Raw genomic sequence first — 16,666 nt, 5'->3', positions numbered from 1 at the left:
TGTGATCTATTGGAGCTGCCAGCTCTGATCACAGCAAAGACGCTTGGAAAAAATACAAGTGTTCTTGCACATTGCAGTGATTTTACAGCAGGACGAGACACAATATTTCCAACACTTTTTGTATCGGATATCTGCGGACCATTATATTGTTATGGGAAACATCTTTGACTTTTTTCTGCAGAAGTTTTGCTCATACAAGTGTTTGAGAAAACTTTTGACTGCACAAGCTTGTCGCAAATCGCTTGTTCCGGTTTGATAAAAACCACCTGTTCATCAGACGGTGTGCACAAATTCTCTTAAATCAATCCTCGTTGCCACTTCAGAACTAATCTACTTAAATAAGTGGTTCTTTATACATAAAGGTCTGGTAGCAGGTGTTGGAGAGTACCACTATAGGCTCTATCTACTATCTATCTAAAACAAAAACGGTTGTTTAAAGCATTTTGTGACTCCAGAGGGAGCCGCACTGAATCTGACAAATTGTCTCAAGTGGCACTTGAGATGGTGTCAGTTGGGGCTGAAGTTAGAAAATACAAAAAATCTCAGACCTCTGTAGGCCATTCCTCGTCTCTGCTTGAGGGTAGGAGCTCGAGGCTGCATTAGCCGTTACAAGCAAAACACATTCGATATCCCCCAAAGAACTGTTTGCTGTTGTGTCGCATTGTAAGTGGCAGGTTTGACAAGACAGAGGAATGCATGGCACAAAAAGACAATGTCTGTTGGTTTGCTGCAACAATTTTATCCTATTTTATTTTCTATTGTGAATCCAACAATTTTATGGCGGTGCAATCTTAAATCAGTGCGGTACTCTTTTAATTTGCTCGCTTTACTTGTAGTGACTGGAAAGTCGATAATTAAAAATATTTGCTAATATGAAAATTTGAAACCCTCATTTAACATTATTGACTGCAGAAAATACAAAATATGTAAATATCAAAACCAGCTGTAAAGGTATATGCCCAAAACCTAATACAACAGTTCGTATGATGTTGTACAAATTAGTGCCCCATGAATTATGTTACATACTTAACATAAAGTCATGTAGGTTAGGTTTAGGACAAGACACATAGTTGGGCATCTTTATATTTAGCTAAGTAAAGTTTGTTTTTTCTTTGTGGTTAGGTGTAGGAAAAGAATTATGTACCTAAAAGTTCTCATTGTTCTGAACACTGTTCACTGTTCACAAGGGAAAGTTAGGGGGAAAGTCCTGAATTATGTGACCTATCCACCACCCCGACATACCTCCTCACTGGACTGCTCGAGAACACTTACTTTTTTGCTCTAGTCAGCGCATTGGTCACATGAACACAGCCTTTAGAAATACAAGGGTTATGCACAAATGAATGGCTCATCATTACGTGTAATTACATGAATTTTGGTGCATTTCTGTTGCAGTGCCTGAGAACAACCCAGTGTCCAGGCTGGGGCACATTTCTTTTGGAGATGACTAAACTTAAGCATTAAGTTATTAGATCGTGTCTCATGTGCTCTAGTCTGCTGCTTTTTGTTGTATAGTTTATGGATCTGTGTGTTTTTAAAGTCAAGCAATTTGAAAATTTAATTACTTTTAATGTAGCAAATAAAACCATAATTGAATTTTGGATAAAACAAAGGTGCACACTTGTACATGAAAACTTGTTCTGCTCTTAACACGCGGCACTGCGTTCCACTTTTTCAGGCAACAATTAACTGCCATAAAAGTGTCGCATTTTGTGTAAAAGGGAAAAGAAACCTTTTTTTTTAATACACTGAAGAATTAATGAACTGGGTTGAAAACAGATTACAACCTATGGAACAGACAATCTTAATATTGTTATATATTGTGGTTTTGTATCACTGAAAATGTCTAATAGGCTTTGTTTATTTTTTTTTATATATATATATTTTTGGTCTTGCATGGTACTGATTTGTTGCAATTAATCGTCCAAGCTCTTTTGACATATAAGACTTCTGACAGAATTGTGTTATTTTCAGTTGCTTTCGTTATCTCAGTGGAGCAGATCATGCTCTACTCCACTAATGTGTCAGACATTGCTGTCATTTTAGTGGCGTCAAATTATTGAAGATGTTGCATGCATGAATTGGTAAGAGAAGTTGTTCAAACACTTAGAATAAGTTTTTATTGCAAACATTGGCTTTGGTCACCAAAATCAAGAGATTTGTCATGGAACTAAAAGTATAGAAGTCTTGCTTGCCTCTCTGACTATGGCTGCCTGCCTTCGCTTGGCTTTGTTTCTGCGGAAAACTATTGCCAAATATGACTCCTTCATATTTAATACTTTCATGGTACAAAATGTATTACAATGTATTGTGTTTCAAAAATTTCCAGTGACCAGAACCAAAACACATAATAGGTCTTATCACAATTTTGTCTTTTTGTTTATTTTTAGGTAAGTCCAAATAATACCCAAATAATTTATCGTACACAACCACTAAACAAACTAAATTTGTTAAAACATCAAACAATGAGAAAGCAAAGCAAAATGCATCTCAAAGGACTGTAGTTTTTGCTTTGTTTGTTAATTAGATGCAGATTTCGCCCCCTCCATTCTCTAATGAAGGATGCAAACCTGCATGCATTTCATATAATATTACAACTTCTAAGGTTCCATCGTGCTCAGGCAAGGATTAGAGAGGAACATGAAAGGAATTCAAAAAGGGAAATGCATTTGAGTTTTGTGATCCATCATCTTAGTATCCCTCAATACCATGGTATGGTCACATTAATCTCATGCTGATTAAACACATCTGTGAGGGAAAACCAGCTTTCAATTTAATTAGATTCTAATTAGCATTATGGTGTTCAGTGGTACAATCGTTTCATTGAAAGCTCAGAGCATAATTCGCCCAAGGACAGTTCTTTCTCGCTACCAATGGTGGCTTTTACGTTTTTGAATCGCTTGTCTCAACAAGCAGGATGTAGGGCATGGGATCCTTTCTTTCCTGGTAGACATATTTGTGAAAAAGAATCACAATGAAGAGATACGAATTTTCCATCCAACAGTCCTTTATAATGCACTGAAATCAACGAAAATCACATAAAAAAAAGACATAATCAGGTAGAGCGGAAGGATGTGGTATGACCTCCCTCTTAGCAATCTACAAAACCCACTAACAATTAAAAAATAAGGGACAGGAAATGAGTGGGATCAGCACTATTGATTTGTATGTGTGTTAACCTGTGCGGAGGCCTTTAGCGGAAACAGGGTCAGTGCTTGAGGCAGTTAAATCCTGGGAACCAGTTATGCAATCATGGTGACTGAACAACTGAGTTGTCCAAGACGTTCAGGTGAAGTTTACTGTCAAGCCAGTTGGGCCAGTCAGTGTAATTTAACCTGATTGGATACAATAGAGGCATTGTCTGGGTTATATAGATAAATAGTAAGTGATTGTAGAAGCGGGGGAGCTAAAAGCAGGGATAACGGCTGAACTACTGAGCAACAAGATGATCCCACCAGTCGAGCCAGTGAGTGCAACCATTGCAGTTTAGCCAAAGCAGATATAGTGTAGATATAAGGCCAAACCAAGCCACTGAGTATGTGCTCTTTGCTCCAGTATGAGTATTTTAAGACAGCTTAAAGGTACGGTACGTTAGGTCGGGGTTAGGGGATGGTGTTGCCTGTCAGGAGGGACTGAGTAGATTTATGATGGCACAGCCTGATACTCACTGCAGGGCGTAGAGATGGGTCAAACCACCATTTAACACAAATACTGTGCTTGTGTAGGGAACTGCTTATCCAAGTTTTGGCACATTTCACTGTGTATTGGTAACTGAAAGTAAGGAAGCAATTTGGCTTTAAATCATTTTATGCCACCCTTTGAAAGTATTATTATTTTTTTAATCGTATTGCTATGTTACCACCACAAATATTAATGCAATAAACACTGCCCTCAGTTGCAGATAAAGAATCAGTTTCATCAGCCAGTGTGTGCTTATATTTACATTTTAGGCATTCAGTTAAAGCAGTTAATCCATTTAAATTCCTAGATTAATATGATTTGTGGTTGGACCTCTTTCATGCATTGAATCAAGGCCAAAATATTGTGTAATTGTGGTATCTTTAATGATCCCATGGACAACAGAGTGTATCTCTCATACATTTATTGTATATATTTCTTTCTTGTGTGCTTCTCACTAAAACCAATTAGCAGGTGTCCATGAAATCCCTGTAATCAATCCACCTCTTGCACAAGAACTGGATAAATGAAGACCAACTGTATAGTCTGCAGCCATACAGTCATGCCAGTCATTTATCATGGAGCCATTTTTTATCCAATGGACTTTACAAAAGTAATTGACGTAGACATGGTTGTGTCATCTGTTGGTTTTTGGAGTTCTGTTAGGAAGAATCAAGTTTGGCATTTTGTCAGTTGCCAACTCAGTTTTTTGAAGCTAGAAGTGATTATGTTTAGTTGAGGGTAGAGCTGTGGAGGAGTGAAAAATGGTGCCTCGCAGACAGCCTGTCACTCCAAGAGGCCTCGCCCCCAATTATGCATAGAATTAAATCTCAATGAAATTTAACCGGCTGAGGTCTAAAATAATTTAAATTCCATACAGTTGTCATGACTGTGTGAATTCACAGTGGAGACCAAAACCATTTTTGTACCATTTCTGCTGTGAAGTTAGGGGTAGCTATATATCGAATATGCTTGAGGTATTGAAGCTTTTTCCAGATGCGATATATAAACTAACTTTATCGTGAACATTGAGTATAATTTTGCCATGTTGTTTTTATGCAGAGCTTTCACTGTGACTATTTAGTCATATTTTGCAACCATGGAACACCACTATGAATTGGAAATACTATTAATATATGAACTGGAGAGTTGTTATTTTTTTCCAGCTTACAGCAACTTAATCAAGTTTAGCAGCCCTGCGGTAACATTTTAACTTAATGAGTGGTAGCGGCGGTAGTGTGAGCAGGTGAGACCTGTGTTTGTATTTGCAGAGCTTCGATTGTGAATATTTAGTCACATTTTGCGACCACAAACAACAGTGGGACTTGGAAATCTTTGCAACATATGAAATGGAGAGCTGTTTGTTTGTTGCCCGCTTACATTGAATACATTCTTATGGTAAAAGGTGCTGTGGTATCTCTTTGTCTGCTGACGCTAAAATTCAACTGGACGCTTCAAGTCCACGTAAAAATATAAACACTTACGGCCTGAGAAGAGCCAGGTCCTTCAGTTTAAAGCACCATGGATCCTGCTTATAAATATTTTATTATAAAGAGTAGTTTATTTAACTTCTTTATTACCAGATTTAATTATATGTTATTATAACAGTAGTGAATTCAACTTTATTATATGACAGTAGCTACTTGATTTAACTTCATTGTAACTGCATTTCGCTCAATAATTTTGTATTTTAGGAGTTACCATTGGTTTAAAGGACATTTAAAAATATCAAGATATATATTGTTTGTTGTGATATAGCCTTAAAATATTGCACTATTATTTTAAAGCCACATATGTGAAGTCGGGCATTCCAACTAAACATCTGCCTTAAAATATTGCAATATGGTACATCCATTATTTTTACAGTCTATAATTTTAATGTGGGGTTCTGTGAGGATTAACTCGCTTTTGGAGCCAGCCTCAGGTGGCTGTTTCAGGAACTGCAGTTTTTGGCACATTAGCATTGGCTTTTTCAGTCCTGGAGGTTGCTGCTTGTTTTAACCCCAGATGCTTAGATAGTTTTGACATTTACAGGTGAGGGCATGTTGCATTCCTATTTGGTCTAACCTGTATGGTCCTGATTTGCAGCTTATTTGGCAACAGCTGTTAGTCAAATATCCAAAGAGAGATGTTTGATTCAAAGACCAATTTGCCTCTCTATACGTTCTCACATAGATTTTCCTCTTTAGTTCAAATGAGAAAGTAAATCCATCTGTCATGATGACTTACAACACTGTTTTGGTCATGCATTTACAGAAAAGACTAGTAGTGTATTGTGTTCATCACTAACCAAGACAAGCACTTGTCTGTTGATTTTATTTGACACATTTGGAGAAATATGATGTGGCCATGTGTTTGTGTTCATTGAATTTTACACTCCAAACACTTCTCAAACTTGTACCATAAATCTAATTCCTTTAAATCCAACATTCCTCTTGATTACTTGCTCCCCTTTTGACAGGCCCAGAGGCAGGAAATATTAGGAATACCTCAACACTGAGTTGCACCAACATTGCACCATCTGTCTCCCAGTATGTCAAAGCGTAAAAGTTCCTCAGCCTTTCTCCTCCCTTCCATCTACTTCTTCGTTTCATGATTCAAGTGCATTTAGATATAAACTGTGCATGCAGTAGATTTTGGCTGGCTTTGCCTGATTATTCTGTTTATGGAAGAGCAGATGACCTTCAGCACATGGCTTTTAATTAGCTGTGAGTTGTTGGTGAGTTTCAGTGCGCCATTACAACGAAGAGCCCATTGAGTGTAATTATATGAGTTTTAAATGGTAATGAAAGCATTCGACAATACCGCCCAAATGTTTGCCAAATGAGCCATTTGTCTGGTGTATCAGGGTCAGGTGTGTTACTGGCAGAGAAAATGGGCTGCAGCTTTGACCCTATGTGTAGTGGCTAATCACACTAGAATATTATTATTATTTTTTAATCTGCTCAAAATTTTGAAGTAAAAAATGGATGCCAAAGCTTTTGGACAACACAAACACCAAAATCTCATGCTGTCCAGGGAGATAGAAGCAGCTTGATTTATTTCTCCACCATGAAAAGAATTGTTAGCAGCAGACCCAGCAGCACTGCAAGCACATGTACAAAAGTCAAAATCACAGAATAAACTACAACATACATGTTTGTCTAACTTGATTTTAAGTACCTATAAATAAAAGGTAGGATGTCCCCTTTGTTCTACCAAATAGGCTTGCATGTAATTTATCTACTCTACTCTGCCGGTCATTGAGCTGCTATATAAATAGAAACTAATCTGTAACGTCATCTGAGAGGTGTGTAGCAGAGCACAGCAGTGCCCTGTGGCAGGTATTGGGCTGACATGATATGGGAAGGATGTGTTGTATTTGAGCATGTCTGATTGTGCTGGAGCTGTCATCACCTGCTCTGCCTGAGCTGGTAGCTATCCTGAGGCCAGAGTGCCAGGTCACCGTCACACAGCTTTCACATTTGTGAAGGAGTTGGGGGATGTTTTTGGCGTGGCAGTATACTTTGGTTGCCATTACTGTACTGTAGGTAGGCGCAGAACTAACTGATTACTTTTAATCACAATACTGCAATGAAGATGTGTAGTATTTTGTATCATATCTTTCCATGGCTAAATTGGTGCATTACATAATATACATGATAATATGTATACATATCATCATTTGAATTATGACCTGCTATTTGGCTTTATAAACTGAGGCGTACATCATGTAATTGTACATGTAATTGTGCAGTGCCAGACCAAGGTTTTTACCTTTTTATTTTCTCTTACTCAATGCTCTCCAAATAAATGTGGTGGTTAAATGTCTGAACCCAATAGTGTTTATCAGATGTGTATTGACTCCTTGGTTGGTCTCTCATTCATAGGAAATGTGTTGAATATGTCTCTTCATGTAGTAATCTTACACATGTAAATTGCAGGTTTTAATGCCCTTTTTTTTGCAGCTGTAGATTATTTCCAAATAAAATAAAAGGCACAATCAAAATAGGGCCACTATCGTCTCATCATGTGAAGGACACATTTGTACACAGTGCATAATTCTGCAGTTTGTTGTAATAACAATGCATTATGAATCACAGATTCTGGCTCTGTCATTTCAGCGTCCTGGCACCGTTGTATGTAATTGCCTCCCATTTACATAAATAATGTCGTCAGGGCATTGTTTTCATGGGTATTCCCTTCTTGAAGTTGTATAGGGAAAACCCTTTTTTAAATATCTATGGACCTTTTCTATCAGGAAGCAACAGCATGTGATAGCTAGCAGGGCTGATGGCTGATCTCCTACACTGATTGCTAAGGCTCATCACAGCAGTGTGGCAAACGCATTAATTCGTCCCAGAGATCACCGGCTGTCATAAATAAAGACAATTAGCAATGCTTTGAACATGATCCTACCATACCAGCTCCCATTCTCCCCTCATCAAATTCCCTCGCACATAATCAACAATTTATGAAACAGGCCTGGCAACGGCTTCCATTTTTTTTGTTTACTTGCCAATACTTGACACACTAGAGGGACTAGACGTGAATGATATTAAAAAGATATCCCAGAATATTTTCTAGGACATTTGAAATGCTTTCAACCTTTGAGAGAAAGCAGGTGATCGGATACGCAGTGAGATAATAAAATGGATTCAGTTGGCTGTCTTTGCCCATGCATGTTGTTCGGTATTCAGCCCACATGTAGTGTTTGATTTGTCTGATAGCTACTTATTGTTGTTTTGACTTAAGGATGTGAAACAAAGTAGCAAGAAGACACGTTTTAACTATAGTTGAAGAGGGTTGAGGCGGAGCCCTTTAACAGCCCTTACAGGTTTGCCCTGTGGAGCAGTGCATTGAAATAGGCCCATACCATCTAACAAAAGAGGGATTATATCAGGGGAAAACCTGATATTTACAGCTTTCTCTGCTATCACAACACACCCACCTCTGTCAGGCACATCAACTGTGCTCAAGAGAGAGTCTAACACACAAACAGCCAGCCCAGTAAGCAACACCAGTCCTAACAATGTGAGGCTTGAAAATTTTAAGGAGCAGAGAGGATGCATGAATCCAGGGTTCCCCCAACCCTGGCCACTGCAACCTCCAACCAGCTGATGTGAGCAACAATAACTGACAATTACCATAAAGGTCCACTGTGTCTGAGTTGAGGACAGACCCAGAGAGGATCCAGAAATGTTTTCCACAATTGATACAATTTATCCTCACTATCACAGGTGGGAGAAAAAAAATAACCCATCAAGCTGCTCTGTCCAAGCACTTCAGAAACGCTGGCGTTCTTAGGTACTTTAAAGTGATGGCTCAGTCAGTGCATGGTGCTGCTGCAAACCACTCAATGAAGTATAATTGAAGTTAAAAGCAAAAGAGCACATTCACCCACTTTACCAAAGTTAGTGTGAGCACTGTTTTCACAGACAAGAATAGGATTAGTGTTTAATTAATGCCTGGCACACACTGTGTGATTTTTGGCTGTCCCAGATGAAAGATGACCAGTGTGAAAGAAATGTGGTGATATCTTTGGTTGTAGCCATGGGCGTGAGTAGTTTCTACGGGCCCCAGTGCAGGATATGATAACGGGCCCCTCTGACAGATTTGGTGCCTAAACTAGCTACCGTTTATCATCCATCACATGATCAAATAAAGACCTGACATTGAACAATCACAATTGCATGTTTGTATAGAAAAAAAAATGCCAAGAAAGTAAGAATAATTTATATTTTTGATAGTTTATGTAGAATAAGCGCATTATTTCGGTATTGATTGCTAGAGATTATTTTAGAAAAAAAGAGAGACAAGAAACAATAGTGGAGTTGGGGTTTGCCTTTTTGACAAAATAAAGCAAATGACAGCATTTTTAAACTAACATAAGTTCTGTCACAAGTGTTCCCTTTCCAGCCAACACACAGAGAGGGGTTCAAAGATGGCCATTGTCACTGCCCGAGATAAAATTCTAACAGTGTCAGAAATTTGGGATGACCATCTCACTGTGTGACTGCCTTTATGGCCTATGTCTACTAACCAGTGAATAGAAAAGCAGCATGAAGTGATGCACTGATTAGCGGGACACTGGCTCTATTGTTAAATCCTAGTGAATGGTAAATGCTAGTAGATGCTAATAAATACTTACTTCGCGCTGTAGTTGCAAAATTGGCATATTAGGTTGGTCTCTTTTCCCCAGCCATGACCGCGTCCACATTTTCCTCCTCCTCCGCTTCTTCAGACTTTATTCGACACACATAAATGCCACTATGGCAAGGGCTCAATTCATGTTGGTTTTTGTTTTTTTTTAACCACTGCAGCGGCATAGATTGATGACACGCGCTGATGATGTTTTGTTCTTGCGTACTGACGTACGTACTGACATACGTACTGACGATGGACATACGTCATATCCTGAGATTCAGTAGGTGTTGTCATCATGCAGTCATTTATTTTAGATCCATTTCACACAGTGTAGCTTTCACTAAACTGATAAGATTGCTAAATTCTCACCGTCTGTAGTAGGCTTAAGGAAATAATTTCCAAAGTACAGAACGATCCATTTACTTTTTAAGACGGACTTAACCTTGCTGAGAATTGTTCGAATGTGTGCTGTTTTTTTGCAATGAAAATGATAGATGTTTCAATTCAGAACAAAACTTTTATTTAATCAGAATTTCTTCTTACTTAGCAAAGTTTAGAAATTGTATCACAGTAACACTTTACTTGTTGGTGAAGACATGTATATAAGTAGAACATATCTGTTCGACTGGCATCATTTTCATTTGCTTGAAACTAACAAGCACAGTTCTTTGATGTGTTTTATACATGAACATCAAACACAGAATCATCTCCATTACCACTCTGACACAGAGGGGCTCTTTTCCTGCCTAAAATGGGACATGTTATGTCATTCTTGGCATATACGTACATCTGTTTGGAAGTAAGGAACAAAGGCAGTGTCTTTAAAATGAAGTGTTGTTTGATCATAATGAGATGTTTGTGTCAAGTTGTGACAGTTGCCGTGATTTTGTCTTTATCTTTTTTTTTATTATTTCAAACAAGGTCGAGTGAGAATGCATGCTTCATTTTCAGCCCTGCTTCATGCCTAAATACTGTGATAACAGCCTGCCTGTAAAAGATAGACCCTAGTGTTGTCAGTCTTTTCAAAGAAACTAAATGGAATATATTGCAGGTTTTAGAGAGCATGCTAACACTGAGGCTGTGCTCATCAGCGAAACAAACCAATTATGTTACAACGTGAAAAGAACTGCTTACATTACACTCTCTAGCTGTTCATGACAAAGTTGATCACAACATTCTGATGAGTGGGCTGGAGCATATCTGGTTGTGTTTTGTCCTCTAGGTGGTGTACCTCCTATTAGATGACTAGAAAATAGTTTTTTTCTGATTGTGATAATCTCTGCCCTTCCTGGTAAAGTATGGAGTGCCCCAGGGGTATATGTCAGGACCATTTTTATTCTTGCTGTACTCTCTGTTTGAAGTCTTATTTTTGATAATCACAGACCATCCTATCATCCTCATTTTATGTAAGAAATAATGATTCAGTCATTGACCAGCTTTAGATACACTTAAAAATGTGCTATTGTTCTCTTGTGCATGAACATCTGCAATATTCTACTTAAAGACATACATAAGAGAATAAAATTGTACAGTGTCAGCCAACAGAGAACCTATCAGTTCTCCTTTAATCTCTATCCTCAAGTTTGTTGTACTGATTTTTAGTTTTATAATTGTGTTGTATTTTACAGTATCTATAAATTCTGTACTTGTTACTATGCTAGTCTTACTTAGTTTTCTATTAACTTTGCATTCCTGTCTATCTGATCTTAAATTCCACTTCTGCTTCCCATCTTACTTTCTCATTTTATTGCTGTATGCAGCATTTTAACCCAGGTGTTGGAAATAAATAAGTTAGAAATACTTTTAACTTGCAGGGAAAGTGCAAGTAGACAAATAAGTAAAATGCCCACAGCAGTCTCCACGTAAAGAGGCTTGTGTGACACAGCCGTTCTTTTACAATATAAAAGGAGCTGCTGAAACCAAACACTTGCTTGAGGCCAAGAAAACAAGGACACTCTGTTCAAATGACTAAAATCAACACTGACATCAATGCATGTTTTTTGCATTTTGCTGAATCTGTGCTCCATTGCCATTACTTACACCGAACTTACAGGGTTATGAATCTGAATGCCAGTTTGTGCACTTTCAAAAATATCTATGATAGCCAGAAGCAACAAACAGGTGTTTATCTGAGTCCAATATCTTGTACAAAACTAAGGTTGTGAAACTGTGGGGGTAGACCTGAAAACAAAAAACATGGAAATAGGAGTGAAATTGTGGAAGGATTTCCTGTGATAAAATTACATTCTGTAGTTTCGTTCTGTCAGTATGAATGACACTAGGATGTAAAAGGTCAAACCGTGAGAAAAAAGAATGAAAGGGTAGCATCCTAAAAGGTTTTACTGAACTATCTTGCATAAAATGTTTTCTTGACACTAAAAGAAGTCAACTGCAATCACTGCAACATCAGGGCATGACCACTGATTAAAAAGTTCTCCTCGAAGTAGTGTACACACATAGGAATCAAAACAGTCGGGCAGCAAGAACTCCCTCCTGATTACCACCTGTTGGCATGGCAACTGAGCAATCTGCACATCCAGCCAAACAATACATAAAACATTAATATGACTGAAATGTATGTTACCATGGAGAAGTTTTGTGTATAATGAAGATTTTGTTAATATTGTATTTTTATATTAGCCTTCTTCTTTCCCTCTATTGTTTGAGTTTCTCTCCATCAATTTTGTACTCTCACCTTGCTCAGGATGTGAAGATTGGAGAAAGAGGGGAAAATGTGAAATGGAGACAGAGAGCATGATAAAGTCCCGTCCACACCCAGAGGGGAAAACAGTAAAACACTCCCCACTGTCTTTGTATTGCATGATGGAACCTCATGGTCACTTCCGTCTGTTAACAAGCAACAGAAAAAGGCCTCAAAGCTGCTGTGTGGAGACCAACAGGGTAAAGAAACCAGAATAAATCTTTTTGCACTGCCGAACCAAAAACTAAATAAATACTTAAACAAACAAACAAACTAAAAAAGAGCTTTTAAGATGCAACAAATCTTAACCCATATGGCCATAGAGGTTGTTTATTCCTCCCCTCTAGACAACCCAAAGCAGCATTTCCTAAATCAGTGAGCCTGCTTGTAGGTAGGTAGATAGATACTTTGTGTGTGACAAAGTAGCTCATTTATGACAGCTAACAATGGTCATTTTTAACACATGATTAATTCTGGAAAATTGTCACAATTTGCACCAGAACTATGTTATTATGTTTAGGCGACCAAACTCCATGGTTAGGTTTAGAAAAAAAATCATGTTTGAAAATTACTATATTTGACAAACATCCTGTGAAAAACATCACTTACATACATCATATACCTTCATGGTTAAAATGACTCAATGTTGACCTCTGGTTTCACACGAGATACTATCACAGGTCTCTTAGATGAAAGTCCAGTGTTTGTTTGACCTGTCAATCCGCCCTTCCACGCCTTGAACTTTTTTTGATTTGGCCAGACAAGTTCTGGAGGTTGAAGCTAACTAAGTTGTGCAAGAGGGCGTGGTTTTGATCTTTGTTGGGTAAATGATGATCTTGCCTTGCCTGGGTCCAGACCTTTGAGTCCACCCACTCCACTGAGTTTGAGTCGACTAACTCTGATGTTTGAAATGGAGTGAAACAAGTTGACAATTCTGTCTGACATCAAGTAAGATCTTACCTGGAGCTGTAAATATCAAAGAAGTTTCACTTCTGGCCATTCACTGGGATCATTTCTCTGAGACAAGAAAGGTAAGAAGAAGGGGCACTGAAACAGACCAACTGAGTTTGTCATTACACCTTTTCCTCTCTGATAGACATAGGGTGCTAAAAAAAATCCCTTGCCTTACTGAAATGTAATGTTTTTAGCTAGCTACTGGCATTTACTTGGTTTCAGCCCTTGGTTTCATGTTGTGGCGACAGTTGTTTTCTCCTCCGAGTGGCATGTTTTTCGGAGTACAGTGCTGTCTTTATCCTCCTCAGCCAGTAAAAATCAACACTTGTTATTAACTTCCCTCAGCTCAGAAGGTAGCCTACAACTCATACTCACTCATGTACAATATGAGTATAATAAGTATTTTAACCTTTTGTAGCTAGCTACTTTCACTGGGCAGGGGTTGTAATGACTACTGTACTGAACTGAAATGATAAACACACCTGTCCGGTGGAATTGACTTTTGAGTGCAGTCATCACAGTGTGAATAGAAAAAATAAATGCATTCCTCTCTGCTCTTCATCAAATATAGCACTGCCAGTTCATAATAATCATGTTTATACACTGAGAAATCTAATGGCACTTTCTGTGTATCTGTAGCTGCGTGGTTTCCCTTTGCAATGATGTAAAGAACATTCATATGGAAATGAAATGTTGTCAATACAAAGCTGAAGAAATGGGTTTCAGGGTGGCCTAATGGTTTGACATCTCCATGACAAGTTTAATCCCCACAAAGGAAAGTACTGTTATGTTGTTCATTTTGATATGGGTTCCACTGCTATGCCATTCAGATGAATGTTTGCTCAAGTGAAAAGTGTCATTTTAATGTTGTCAGCCATTGACAGCATGTAGGCTTGCATTAACATCGCAGCACAAGTTTCTTAGAAGCTAATGGCTCATCACTTTATGCCTTAAACGAGACTCTATTGCATTAATTGTTTCTCCTTATGAACAAAGATAATTCTGACATCTGTGCAGATTGATAAAATGAAAAGAGACTCCTTTAACCTGAAGTAACCTGAATGGTTTCAGTCCCAAATCTTGTCTCTCCAAAAAACGTCTCAGCAGCCCTTGTGGGCACTTTTTGAATTAGCTTAACTATTCCTCCTCTGGGTGGAACAATGTTGTAACTGTAATGCATCAGTAAACCCTGTTGAACTTCTGCTGTGGCTGCATCTGCACTGATTAATGCCTGAAAGCAAAGTTTCATGTCATTAAATGCTTACCCACAAAGACTAATTAAAGGAACTGTGGTGTATGACACAAAAAAATGTACCCTCTATCACTTTCTATTCACTTGGCTCTCTCTCGTAACACAAATACAAACACGCACATCCACATTTATTTTCTCCTCCATGTTGACTTTTGATTTCTTTCTGTCATTGTTTGTTACCTTGATTATGTGGTGAGACATTGTTATAAGCCCCATGGGATTTTTGTTTCACCTGCGTATATGTACTTCACACCGTATTTCATTGTCTCTGTATTTTATCATCCGTATAAACAAGTTGACAACAGACTCAAAAAAAATGACAGATATTTCTGTATATTCAAGCATCATGGCAGAAAACATGTCACATTTATTATTTGACTCTCACTCACAGCTTATTTATAACTTTTGGTTTTTAGCACAGGGTGCAATGTGAAAGTCAAGCTCCTGACATCACTGAAAATGAGCCAATTTTTATTTCCTGCAATGACAACACATGCTTGAGTAGTCACTGGAGCTCATTTGCATATTAATTTGCAGACAGATGCTACGCGGTCTTTCTGCTGTATGAACAGAGCCCAGAGTCGGTCTGCGCTCATGCCAGTCCAACTGGAATAGTGTTTACCAAACTGTATCCTTACTAACACAACAGATTTCTTTATTTGGAGGAATTAGATGTTAGCTCAACTTGTTTCCGTGTTGAATTTCTAAACAGCTCTAGTTGTCTGTCTTTGTGGATTTTCTCCTCTAACTTAAATAGACAAAGGTGTTGGGTTTCAATAAATGATATACACTTATTCTGTCCTTTGTCTTTAACCTAAATTTAACTGCTTGGGCTGCAAAAAATTTGCACACTAAAACCAGACTTTAATGCTGATGTAAACATTATAATTTAGTTTACAATAATAGGATTGTATCTCTTCAATACAATATTGAATTATTTCTTCTCCAAATAAGAACTACTACTATGATATGAGGCAACTGATTGTGGACAGTCATTTTCATTACAAGTAGACATATGCAGTTCAGGAGGGGTGTTTACATACATCTACCAGTAGTGAAGGAAGAATACAGATCATTTCTTACGTAAACGTAGCAATACTACAGTAGAAAAATACTCTCTTCCAAGTAAATCAACATTGAACATCTACATTGAAAATGTCAACAAATGTATATGTTGTTATTCATAAAATGTATGAGTACCAAAGAAGTACTAAAAATTCCAAAGACAGTGAATGTTTTACTGTTACATATTATGTTATTAAGTTGTAATTACTAGTACATTAATGTGTTAACAGAATTTTATTCGTGCAATTAGGTGGAATGCTTATAATTGTAACAATTTTATGCACTGTTAAATGTAAAACAGTGCATCATATTTAAGAAGCTAATCATATATTTTGTGCATAAAATCTTAATCTGCAAAGTAATTAAAGTTATCAAATAAGCTTAGTGGAGTAAAAAGTATAATATATACCTCAGGAAAAAATGTAAAATGTAGCATCAAATGGAAAAAAAAATACAGTAGTAGGAGCACCAGTAGTTCAGTTGGTGGGAATTTGGTTTAGGAACTGGAGGGTCACCCGTTCAAGTCCCTGTACGGACCAAACACGGAGTGTGGACTGGTAGCTGTAGAGGTGCTAGTTCATGCTCCTGGGCAGTGGTGCCCTTGAGTTGGGCACCGAACCCCCAGTTGCTCTGGGCGTCCGTCCACGGGCCGCCCCCTCACTCAGCAAATCTCTCCATTAATACATGTGTATAGGTTCTGCTTGCATGCATTTTTATTTTATTTTTATTTCAGGCCTGTGTGTGTAATGTAATGTATAAAATAACAACAGGAAATAGTGTCATTTCCCCTCAAGGTTTAAAAAAGGTATTCTTTCTTTGTAATGATCCTCAGTTTTGTACTTGTGAATAGTACTCGAGTAAATATTTAGTTACTTATCTCTACTACTTTT

The 16,666-nt window shown here is 37.8% G+C and overlaps 1 protein-coding gene across 2 annotated transcripts in view; it reads left to right on the top strand.

Annotated features, from left to right (window-relative positions):
- The window catches only part of chst8 (carbohydrate (N-acetylgalactosamine 4-0) sulfotransferase 8), a 209,609-nt gene that overhangs the window by 39,184 nt on the left and 153,759 nt on the right, over positions 1–16,666 (top strand). The window lies entirely within an intron of this gene.

The sequence above is a fragment of the Plectropomus leopardus genome, chromosome 1 (assembly GCF_026936395.1).
Source record: "Plectropomus leopardus strain MGB_pleo_1.0 chromosome 1, ASM2693639v1, whole genome shotgun sequence".
NCBI lineage: Eukaryota > Metazoa > Chordata > Actinopteri > Perciformes > Serranidae > Plectropomus > Plectropomus leopardus.
The sequence above is the reverse complement of the archived record's forward strand: the minus strand, read 5'-3'. Positions and strand labels throughout refer to the sequence as shown.